The sequence below is a fragment of the Stegodyphus dumicola genome, chromosome 1 (assembly GCF_044657685.1).
Source record: "Stegodyphus dumicola isolate Sdum_Otavi_A_Nest chromosome 1, ASM4465768v1".
NCBI lineage: Eukaryota > Metazoa > Arthropoda > Arachnida > Araneae > Eresidae > Stegodyphus > Stegodyphus dumicola.
Genome location: NC_140768.1, coordinates 249,858,468 through 249,870,739, shown reverse-complemented (window position 1 = coordinate 249,870,739; position 12,272 = coordinate 249,858,468). Strand labels below are relative to the sequence as shown.

Below are 12,272 nucleotides of genomic sequence, written 5' to 3'. Positions count from 1 at the left end.
CTAGAGTTTATCACTTCTCCTATTTGGTTTTTACATAGGCTTATACCGAACTAAATACTGGTAGAATTTTAAACGTATTATTTTTTAATTTATTTTACATTCCTGGCACCGCTTGTTGGTACTTTCAGCGTATAATTGGAATAGGTTTTGAACTGCTGTTTTACCTTGTATTTTTTCATAATGCATATATTTAATAATCTTCCGAGAGAAATACTGGAGAGCTCGGCTCAAGATGAAGGATTTATAGAATTACTGTAATTTTAGTTTTATTACCTTTTTCTCCTATTTGTATTTCTGATTACAGTGGTCTTCTAATCTGCTATTCGAAATAAAAAACAAATATTAAAAAATCAACTGTAAAATAAATTAATATATATATGTGTGTGTTTCTAAGATATAAAGTACATAAGAAAGATTCTGATTTTAATTTTAGTTGCAGTAATCCCTTTTAACCTTTATTATAATCTGAGCGCTTCTCCATTTCTCTTCTAAAAATAGTATTTATTTATAATATATCAATCTGAAAAGCTTGATTTCAAAACTAACCAACGTCATCGTTTTTTACTTAACCCTGCAATGCAAACACCTCTTATCTAAACACAGATTAAGATTTTTTATAAAGAACCAACATCTTTTATTTCTTCTCCGCATGTGCCAAATGCTAATTCTCTCTTTGCTTGCTTTGCATATAGCCTGATCTAATACACGCACGCACGCGCACACACACGTATATCTATCTACATACATTTTTGCATACACTTAGAGAATACTGCAGTTTGTAATACATGCAGACATTTTTGTACTGTTGAAGAAACTGTTAAGGACCTAATTAGTGTGTGCAATTCATGAAACGAGATAAATATTTTAAATTTATCATTTTAATATAATTACGTATATGTTAAAAATCCGTAAGGTAATTTAAAATAAATTAACATATGAATTGTAAAATAATTAAATATTTTCAAGTACTTATTAAATAAAAAAACTGCAAAATAAGTTGAAGGGATATTTTAAACAGGTGATAGGATCCCCATTAACTGCAATAATGTCACTTGTATATTAGAGACAAAATGATAATATTCAGTGTTTCTTGAAGTATCATGAGCCCATTCCGAAATTACCGAGAAATGAAGCCCATTTTTTGTTGGTCTCTCATGATTGAAATAAATCATTTCATCTCGTTAGGCAAGAAATATAAATTTAGTTTTCTAAATTTTTCAGTGTTGCAAAAACGGTTTATTCACAATTCCTTGTATAAAGTCATTTTTGTTTATGAAAGATGTGCAATATATATCTTACGAAGTGACTTGTCTTCATCCTCTAGTGGGAATTTCTGTTGTGTGAGACTGTTCTAAACATTAAAATATGATATCTAAAGCAGTGTCATAATAACTCTCAAAAATTCTATTGCACCAAATTGCAGAAAATCTATTTATGAAAATCTATTTATTATTTAAATCTATTTATTCTTTTTATTATTTATTATTTATATTTTTTATCCATTTTAAAGGAAATTTACTCGTATTCAGGTTACACATGAGGAAAACTACAAAAACCACATGAAGCCAGCCTATATACCTGGGTTACTTTTACAAGTGTTTAGAAATATTATCTACTTTTAGCATCCGGTGGGAGTAGACGAATGAGGACAACAGGTTTTCTCCGTTTCCAAAAGTTTATTATAAAATTTTCTCTTTTTGTTGAGCGTTTTCCTCTTTATCTCCATTCTGAATATGTTCCAGACTTCTCTATAAAATATCTTTACATGAAACTGCATAGCAGATTCTCTTTAGAAGTTCTTCATTTAAAAATATAGTAACCGCTGTTCTTTCATCTGTAGTAACATCTGCTTTTGGTAGATGAATTGCTAGATGAGTATGCTATCCTTTACGATAGCTATCAAATATACAATCGAAAATTTTGTATATTGTTTTTACTAGCGTTGCGAAAATACGCAACGGCTCAGTCAGCTGCGCAATGAGCGTAGAATGATTTAACCATTCCTGCTCATTTTACCAGACCATTTTATTAGAGACAGTTGATTGCAAACCTTCATGTGTCAAACCTGTTCCAAAATCGTCAATCGGATTTAATTACACTTTTAGCAATCCCGTACGTTTCTGATCTTCTAGATTACCAATCTCATTTTCTTAATTATTATGTTCCTATATTTCAGTCGGAGTCTGTTGTTATTTATAAGAAAATTCGAGCAGTATGATATTATAAAATGCCAATGTATTTTTTTATTTTACGGGGAGAGAATCTTTACTGTTTTCTAGAATTCAATATAATTACTTTTATTTGTGTCTCTTGTAGGCAAAGCAAAATTCTTTTGCTATAATAGGAGGTAATTTCTTGTTTAAAGGTCAGTTTAATATATATATATATATATAAATATGTAGCTATATTTCTCTATATATATTAAGCTATAGAAAACTTGATTTTTATAGCTCGCTGTCATTGAGGTCTATGTTAATCACTGATATTTAGTATATGTTTTCTCCAGACGAAAGCCTGTACTCCATAAAGGCAAGAGTGAATAATCAAAATCGTAAAAACAACCTTGTACTTAGCGTAAGTATATTGAAACACTCAATCGATTTCGAGGGCAGCTAAAGGTCCCTCCTCATCAAGAGAAAGAAATACCTAGAAAGAAGAAAAATAAAGGGGAAGGAGTCTCAGAAATACGTGGTCCTTATCAGCACTGCACGTGGTTATAACCGGATTTTTAATCAGAGTTACACTGGCCGCCTACTTTTACTGAGCCAGGCTATCTGATCAAACATGTAACACAAAGGACAGGAAAATTAGCGAAGTTAAAAATAGGGAGCGAGGGGCAATTGCACCTTCACGCTCAAAATCTGAACTTCGAATGAAAAAGTAAAAGTAGGCGGCCAGTGTAACTCTGATTAAAAATCCGGTTATAACCACGTGCAGTGCTGATAAGGACCACGTGTTTCTGAGACTCCTTCCCCTTTATTTTTCTTCTTTCTAGGTATTTCTTTCTCCTGATGAGGCGACACCTTTAGCTGCCCTCGAAATCTATTGAGTGTTTCAATATACTTACGCTAAGTACAAGGTTGTTTTTACGATTTTGATTGTCACATTAGCGTGTTTGTCTTCTAGTCTAAGAGTGAATAATTTGAATTGTGGAAGGCTTACTATTTCAACTGCGAAATATGTCTCTATTGTATAGTATTTGGTCAAAGATTTTGTTTAAAATTTGCTTATAAATAATAATCTCGGCGAAATTTGCATCTTGAACTCGTCCTGATTTTCGGAATATTTAAACTATGTGATATATGAATATGTTCACATCAGTTAAACAGTTTTCCCTGGTCACTATGCAAAACTTGAGCAACTGTAACTTACATATAGTACTCAAATTAACTGAACGTAATATTCAGTTTTAGTCATTAGTTAACATAAAACGTTAATAAGCTACAAGAACAACGTTCAAAGATATGGGAATAGAGATTGATGTTTTAAAGTTTTTTTTTTTCTACTGAAATGTTAATTAAATCAAAATACTTAGTAGATTATTTATTTATGAAAAATTAATTTACGTCTTAACAAAAAAATCAGTTCATTTGCTCTTTAATAATTAATATATTTAAATTTCTTCTTATCTTTATTGAAGTGAAAAATGTTTTTCATTCGAACAAAATAAAATTTGAAAAGAAACTGAAGAAATATAAATAAAAGAAGGAATAATAAAATCCCATGTGAATCAGTTTTTAAGAGACAGTTCATGTAAATAAGTCATGAAAATAGGGAAATGTTTAAGGAGTGAAGGGAGGAAATATCTCATCTCTCGCTCCTTTCTTTCTGTAATAGTTCTTTCTGTGAATTTTCGGGATTCAAAGCGAAAGAATCTCGAACTTTGATTCACTTATTTACTTATTTTTTTTTATCTGAGTTTGTTACTTTAGCGCAGCAATTTGAGAGATTTTAAACTGGAAACGTCTTTTATTCCCTCGTGAATTTTTTATAGGCTTATGGTCAGTGGCAAAGAAATACAAGTGCAGTTACACAATGTTAAATGTGAATTCGAATGTGTGTTAAATACAGAATGGTCAATTTAATAGCTGCTGTTTTGGTACCTTTCGTTATGCTGTCAAGACATTTATCATTTTTACTGGCAAGTCTTAATTATAAAACCTCTAATTTGTCTTTCAAGTTAAAATAGTACTAATTAGGTGATTCAAAAGCATAAGCATTCTTTATAGTATTTTATGGCTTTGTTATTTTTTATCTTAGACGCCCACACGAGAAAGTGGTTAGTAACTCTGACTGCCGTAATGAAGGGCCCGGGTATAAATATGCAACTGACATCTAATATCGCATTATTTTAAAACTCAATATTCAAATCAAATAATAAAGAAATCCGCTTACCTGTCAAACGCAGCATTGATTCTCACATTCTGTCATTTTATCCAAATTTTATTAACGACACAAATAAATACATTTACAATAAAGAAACACATACAAATTTAGTTTGACTTTAGCAACTTAATGTACTTTCGTTTTACATTCTCACAGTCAGCAATGTTTTAAACTACTCAAAAAAATTCAGGCGCACACAGCGCCATCTGGTGCAATAAAGTTTCTACACTGGGTTCGAATTACGGAGAATGCACGGATGTAAATTGTCTGCTTCTTCCCACGAAGCAACGGTGGCCCATGCATTAGGTGCCTCTAATACTGAAATTATAAGGCATGTTATTTTAGTTAAAAACTAACCAATTTTGTTCAGTTACTTAGCTTTTCTATCTTCCCTCTTTTACATTTCCTGCTAGACTGTTATTTCACTTTCCCGTGATATGCAAAGTATTCTAGAAATGTACTATTTAAGCTTGCTATTTTACCGCCGTGCATTTTAATTGCCGGCTTGCGTACGTTGACGGTATGGCTAGGAGCCAACTCTCTTTAATTATCTCTGTGTAGCTTCAGTTGATTATTTAGTTTCAATTTTATATTTCTATTTTGAGTTGCAGTCAGAGGTATTGATAAAGTTGTAAGCACCAGGAATTCCGTCTGTAAATTCTTTCATGAGTTGAATAAAGAGCCTTTTCACCCTTCCTACCCCTTATCATTGGTATAGCTTGAACTTAGCAAATAATCGCTTCCACAGTTCAAGTAATGATTTAGTAACAAAGTAAAGTTAATTTAGCTATAATTTTACAAAGTGACCACACTGTAAAAAAAAATCTGTAAAGTTACTAAGAAAAGTCGTGGAAACTGGGATGCCATGGATTATTTGAGTAATCAAAACAGGAATTTTCTTAGTAACTTTACAGAGATTATACCTGTAATGGTTACAGATGTTTGACATGTAATGTTACAGGAAGTTATTCTGTAGGCATAACAAAGTTTTTGTATGTTGATTACCGAAGCATATGCCTGTAAAGGTTACAGATCTTTGGTCTGTAATGTTACAGGAAATTATCGTGTAAGTATAACATGTTTTTCATATGTGATTTACCAATGTAAACATCTGTAAAGATTACAGGAAATAATAGTGTAAGTAGATCGTAATTTTTGAATGTGAATTACTAAAGGGAATATTTGTAGATTACTAGTGTTCTGCTTGTAAGGTTATTGCAAGTGATTATGTAAGAACATGTATTTTCATGTGAAATTTTAAAGGATATATATGTAAAAGTTGCAGATAATTTACTTAAAAGTTCTTCCAAATAATTATGCATATAGAACATATTTGTCTTATACAAAATACAAAAATGATGTATTCCTAAATATTAAATATTTTGATTGTAATATTACTATAAATAATTACACATGTAGAACATATGTTTTATGTGAAATGTCTACAGCTACTGCTTGTAACAAAATATGCTGCATTTATTTATTTGTGGGGAAAGGGAAGTTATGTAACTTTAAATATTAAGTTTTTTTTTTTAAGGAAAAATACCTTAGATTTTCTAAAAGATATACAACATTTTCTTTCAAAATATTTCCAATGTTAAAAAGAAGCTCAAATTTTATGTTTTTCTTACATCTGCATTACTTTCATTTATTGAATTTTAAGACATCTCAAAGTTACATATGCATCACGAAATAGCTGGAAAAAAAACTTGTGTATTAGACTTAATGGTTTTTTGGCAATAAATTAGTAATGTTCTAGAATTCCCCCACTGAACACTGGTAGTTCGGTCCGAGGTTCACATCCCGCGAATGGGCTGGTTGTATGGGTATTTTCATGGTTTTCTCCATGTGTATCATGTATATAAGTCAGTTTCCCTTCGAAAGTCCTCCACAAAGGCATTTCTCCACTTAGGCAGATAGTCCTAGTGTGTTTTGCCATACTTAAGTAAACTAAACCAAATCATTCTCCTTATATCCAACAGTGTAATCTAAAGAGACTGCAATTGGATATGATTACAGTAAAAAAATATTTTAATGAAATTGTTTCAATAAACAATTCTAAATATTTTTTCAAATTCTAAAAAAAATTACTTATGTAACTCAACAATGAACTTAAATTCAGTTATCACAAGTTATCCAAAATTATTTTCATGCTTAATTGCATTATTCATTTTAATTACAACATATAATTCTTTTAGGCATAAATGCTTTTTAATCTCTTCTGCTACTGACCATTAATTGAAATAATAGATTAATTAATCGGACAGTTGTACAGGTATTTTCCCAGATTTAAAACTTTATTAATAACTTACATTCTTCTCATTGAATACAAAATTGAAGAATTAGTTAGTCCTAAATTTAATTTTTCAAGTATTCCTTCTACTAAAACATTTATTGCCTACAGGCAGCCAGACAGTAAGCTGAACACTAGCATTTGGCTCTAGATTTAAATCCTAGAGAATGGGCTGCCTGTGTAAATGTTTGTGTAACATGAAGTTTTCCTTAAAATATTCCTTTCCTTGGACAGATGGCCCTCTCTTGCTTTGTCATATTTCAAATAATCAATTCAAGCATTTAATGTAGATATGACTTCACAACTTCGTCCCAAATTCTAACTGAAAAATTGAACAGAATCCCCTGATACTGTGTCTATAATACATGATGAATATAGAATGATCTTAAAAATTTAAGGAAGAAAATATAATGTATTTGGAAATGCCTTGATCCTATAATTATATTTTTCTCTGCTATGCCTAGAAAATTAAGAAAAGAATGTAAAAACTGAAGATAAAGAATTCAGCATTAATAATTGATATGATAGTAGTAATAAACTAAAAAATTTTTAATGAAAAATTGATAATGCATAATGGCTCCTTAAAATTTTAATTTTCTATCCTACTATTAATGGAACTAATTTAGCACTATAATCAAAATGACTCAGATTTTCTTTCTTTAACTGATGTCAAAAATACGATGATTATTTCAAAATTCCTGTGGATGATTTAATTGTTCTCAAAATTTTCTATTCATTTATTAAATGGTTCAGATTAATGTTTTTGTTATCATTATTTCAAACGACTTTTTAAATCTTCGGGAAAAATGTTTAAATCTTCATTCAACAAAATTATATTTTTAGATAGATTTTTATGGAATAAAAAATTCTGTAAGATAGTATTCATTCACACAAGATATTAACTTAGTATTTGCTCATTACTTTACAAGTATTCGATGAAGTCTTTTAGTATAACATACAGGTTACATAAGGAACCATTTCATTTTAATGTAATATTCCATAATCATATATTTTATTTCAAAAAATATCATATTTTGAAAATATTGGATATTGCAATGGATTTCGACTCTTTATTCCAATACACAGAATATAGAAACAAAAATAGGTTTATTTTTATTTGAAAACTATCCAAAAGGAAAATAAAATAAAAAATAGGTAAAATTTATATTATTGTTATTTTTAACTAGTTGTGAAGGTGCAGTCCTCTTCTTCTTAGGATTCAAAGCATGGCTCCTAAATAAAGAAAAAATCACATTCGTTAGAAGTACATAACATATTCTAAATTTGTTATGTGACATTTTAATTTAGAATCTCTTCATAATAATTGCATGCACTTGCACATATTCCAAATGATTTAAATCTTTTTTTTTAAATTAAATAATTAAATTGCAAACAAGATTCCTTTTGGTCCTTTCATGAAATCATAAATTGCATGTATCATCTATTTTTGAAGCAAAAACAGTACAAATTTAAATAATTCATTTTGCAGAAAATAATTTGAGGTTTATTAGATATTTACTATATTTATTTGTAATATAAAATAAATCTGTAAAGTAGTTTTAATAATGATCAGATTTTTTTTAAGATTAATTTCTCTAGAAATTGAAATGTATTAAGGTAGCACTTCTCAATCTGTGGATCATACAGCTTGCCCTCATGGTCCTCCGAAGTTTCCAAAGGAGACAAAAAAATTTAGTTGAAAAATCTCAGAGTTTAAAAAGTTACATATGACAATCATCTATCACCTTTTCTCGTAAGATAGACATTTTATGAAATTTATTATTGGTTACCCTACTTACAGACTTCCCACTCAGTCTTAGCAATAAAAGATGGATTTAAAGCACTATAACTGTGGTACTTACCACCATATATCCAAATATACTATCATATATCCACTAAGACTGTGGTCTTACCATCATATATCCAAATATAGAAGAGCCATGCAAGAATTACAAATCATCCTTCTCATTAATAATCTTGAAATATTAGAAATATAACTTTTCTTCAATGGACTTAATTATGAAATATAACGGATTTTAATTATATATTAAAATATAAGTGTACTAGTAGTAATATATGCTAAAAAATTGCTTTCGAAGGGAACAGCAGCAAGGTGATTCACAAATTATGATAATTCACATAATCTCTATTCGAAAAAAGTTTGAGAAACGCTGAAACAGGAGAATAATTAAATTATGGTTAATACTGGTAATTTCAGCCATATGCTTTAAGCTTGATGATCAACATTAAAAAATTCTCAGAAAGTGTTACTACTAAAAAAAAACTACTTTTCCACATAATATGAACTTATACGTAACAGCATTTAATACTTAGCTCACTGGCAAAATATACAAAATTTTGAAATGCAAGTATATATATATAAGGCCAATAATATAGTTATCAACAATTAATGCATGAACTCCAATACTTACACAATTAACAAACACATGAACAATGATGTTACATGCATTCATCCTCTGAATTAACTAGTCAGTTTGGGTATTTTCTATCTTAGATGTCGCAAAAATTGATCGTGGATTTAATATTTTAAATGTTCCTCTCATAGACATTTTAATACTTGTATTTTTTACATAGAGTGTCATCTTTAGTTTTACAGATATTCATTTGTTCATTTATTACGATTAAGTTTTACAGACAGAACAGATGATACCTGATTACATTAAGTGGTATTTAAGACAAACTTACTTACTGGTACTTAACACACTTGCTAGAAAAATATTACATAGTGAAAGACAGGGTACAAAGTCAGAATCTGAAAACTTATTGACTTACACTAAGCTATTTAATGCTTGAAATATTTATGATTAGATAATATCTTTTACATCATCAATATCTAACAGTGATATGATATACTTTAAGTATACAGTAAAACCACTCTATAACTTTTCCATAATTTTGTACAATTTTGATATTTAATGGAGGTGGTTACTTCACAAAGCATGATTCTCAGTGATAATTAATATCAATGTTTGTATCACCAGAATACTTGACATAATCACTTAAAGAGGTATACTTGCTAAGGAAGGTTTTTCTATACTTTAAACAATGGTTTACATATTTTAAAAAGTATATTTTTCTGACACTGTTATTTAAAAAGTGTATATCTCCTTCTACTCTTAAGCATAAAAATTTGAAATTTTTATGCTTAAGAGTCATTCCTTTAGCTGTAACTTACAGAAAGATATCTTAAATGCCTAAAATGTTTTAATTTATGAAAAACAGCAGTTAGAGTATATTGAAGGGTGCTCCCTGTATTATCAAGGGAGCGCAAGTTTGTGCAATTCTCTGATGTTTTCTTAAGTGAAAATAGGTCGATGTGTACATGGATAAAGTCAAGGGAGTGCGCGATGCCAAGTTTGTACAATTCACAGATTTTTTTTAAGTGAAAATAGGTCGATGTGTACATGGATACCGAGTATGTGCAATCTGTCTTCGTGTAGCGGCGGTTTTGGCACACAAATTGTCGCTACACAAGCCAAAATAACATGGTCAAAGAATTGCACAAACTCGGTATCCATGTACTGCCAAAAATCGCCAAATTTTGCCAAGGGGCACCCATAAATATGCTTTTACCAAAACAAGCTTTAAGGCATACTGTCAATTACATTTTAAATTCCAGTGATTTTTCAACACTAGTTCAAATACTCTAAGCATATGTTTGCATAAGTTACATAACTTTTGTATCAGCAAAATTTATAACTTAGCAAATATGAACTATGAAAAAAAAATATTTGAGCTTACCTTGACCCTTGGATTTACTAAATCTATGACACTTTTAACGCCAAAGAAATTCGATGACCGAAAATACGCGATGATTTATTTAATCTGGTTTTAAAATGGGTCATTTTAAGTTTGGCTATATCAACAACATATTACTCAGTATTGTTGGATAGTGAATTTGTAATTCTTTTTCATTCTTGAAATATATACACATGACAGAATTGGAATAAAAATTTTAGGTTTTTCAGATGAACTCATAGATTGAACTAATTTGTTGACTTTTATCAAGTAGTTCTTAAAAATACAACCAACGATTAATTAAAACCAACTGCAATTCAAATGGATACTCTTTGTCAAAAAGGAGCAGTAGAACTTATTTTAAACATTCAGCAATAAATAGTTTTCTGAATATATTTTTTAGCGTAACGGCAGTTTCAAACATAATAAAGAGAACAACATTCATTCTAATGAGGATAATTTTGAAAATAATTCACATTAAAATATATCTGAAAGAGATTTTTAAATGAAAAGATGACACAAAATAATTATTTTCAAAAAATACATGTTATCTCAGATATAGAAGAAATTTGGCATTGAGCTGAGTATTGAAATTAATATATGCAACTGACGTATCATTACTAATATTTCCATGATTTGATATTGAATGCTATAACTATTAAATATTAGCAAATGCATTTTATAATGAACTTTCCACCAAAATTTATAGTAAATTTATATGTAAATTTACATTGTAAGTACTAGAATGAATGTTGTACCATTTTATTAATATTTTACTTTTCAACAAGCATAAAGGAAAAAATAGAATTTTTTTTCTTTAATGTTCCTAGTATGTTACATCATAGTTAAAAATATGTCAAAGTCACGGCATTTCGATTGCCTTTTGTAAATGTTGGTTATAATGTAACTTAATAGATGCTTTATAAGTTGGTAAAGACTGTCCTGGATTAAAACTATCTTTAACACAAAAAATAATATATATTGAATACTTTTACAAATATGTAATTGCTATCCGACTATATAATCTTTTAAGGCGAACTTATCGCATGTATTAATGAAATGATATTCCATTTTTAATGTATGTTAAGTTATTTTGTCGAATTTTTTAAATATATTACATTTATTTTTTCTTTTTCGTTGAGATTAATAATAACATACATAGTGTAATAATGCTCTGAAAAATATTCTAAAGCAGTTCACGCTGGGATTAATGATAACATGTATGGAATAATAATGTTACATCTGTCAACAAAATGAAAATTATGAATATTCTAACGCGATATGTTTTAAAAAATACATAAATATTTAACATGAGAATTATTAGACTATAGATAGAACATTAATATTAAGCTTATTTGTTTTTAAACTAACATATTAACAAATTTGTTTCTGTTTATAAATATGAGCAGTTTAACTGCAGACACCTGCAGATGTAACGAATAAAAGTTGTTATTTTACTAAATGGAACATAAACTCTGTGATTTGAACTCTAACAATAATTCAACACAGGTTTATTTAGGAGCATTAGAATTATAAGCTAAACATTAAAAGAATTTAATTATAGATAGTGTAAAGAACATAACAAATACATTACATAAAATTAGTAAAATACACGTCAAACACTATTTCGAACTTACCTCGACCATAGCAAAAATAATGGCTAACATGGCGACTATCGTTGAACTCTCCCGCTAAGACGCTGTTTTTCCACCTTCTTCCTGATTGGTTCTTCTCTCTCAGCCGTTTTAAGCCACGTGATCACACGCTACGGACAAAATCCAAGCAAAACTTCTTGAAAAACTCCTGTAGAGTTTACAGTTTCGTTTGGTTCTGT

The 12,272-nt window shown here is 29.2% G+C and overlaps 1 protein-coding gene and 1 long non-coding RNA gene across 3 annotated transcripts in view; one reads left to right on the top strand and one right to left on the bottom strand.

Moving 5' to 3' along the window:
• The window catches only part of LOC118188933 (CUGBP Elav-like family member 4), a 495,200-nt gene that overhangs the window by 267,512 nt on the left and 215,416 nt on the right, over positions 1–12,272 (top strand). The gene's annotated exons all lie outside the window — the stretch shown is intronic.
• On the bottom strand, positions 7,770–12,171 carry LOC146999530 (uncharacterized). Its single transcript, XR_015039797.1, has 2 exons — positions 12,076–12,171; positions 7,770–7,912 (listed from the first exon to the last, which is right to left on the bottom strand). It is a non-coding gene; the product is annotated as an uncharacterized LOC146999530 (long non-coding RNA).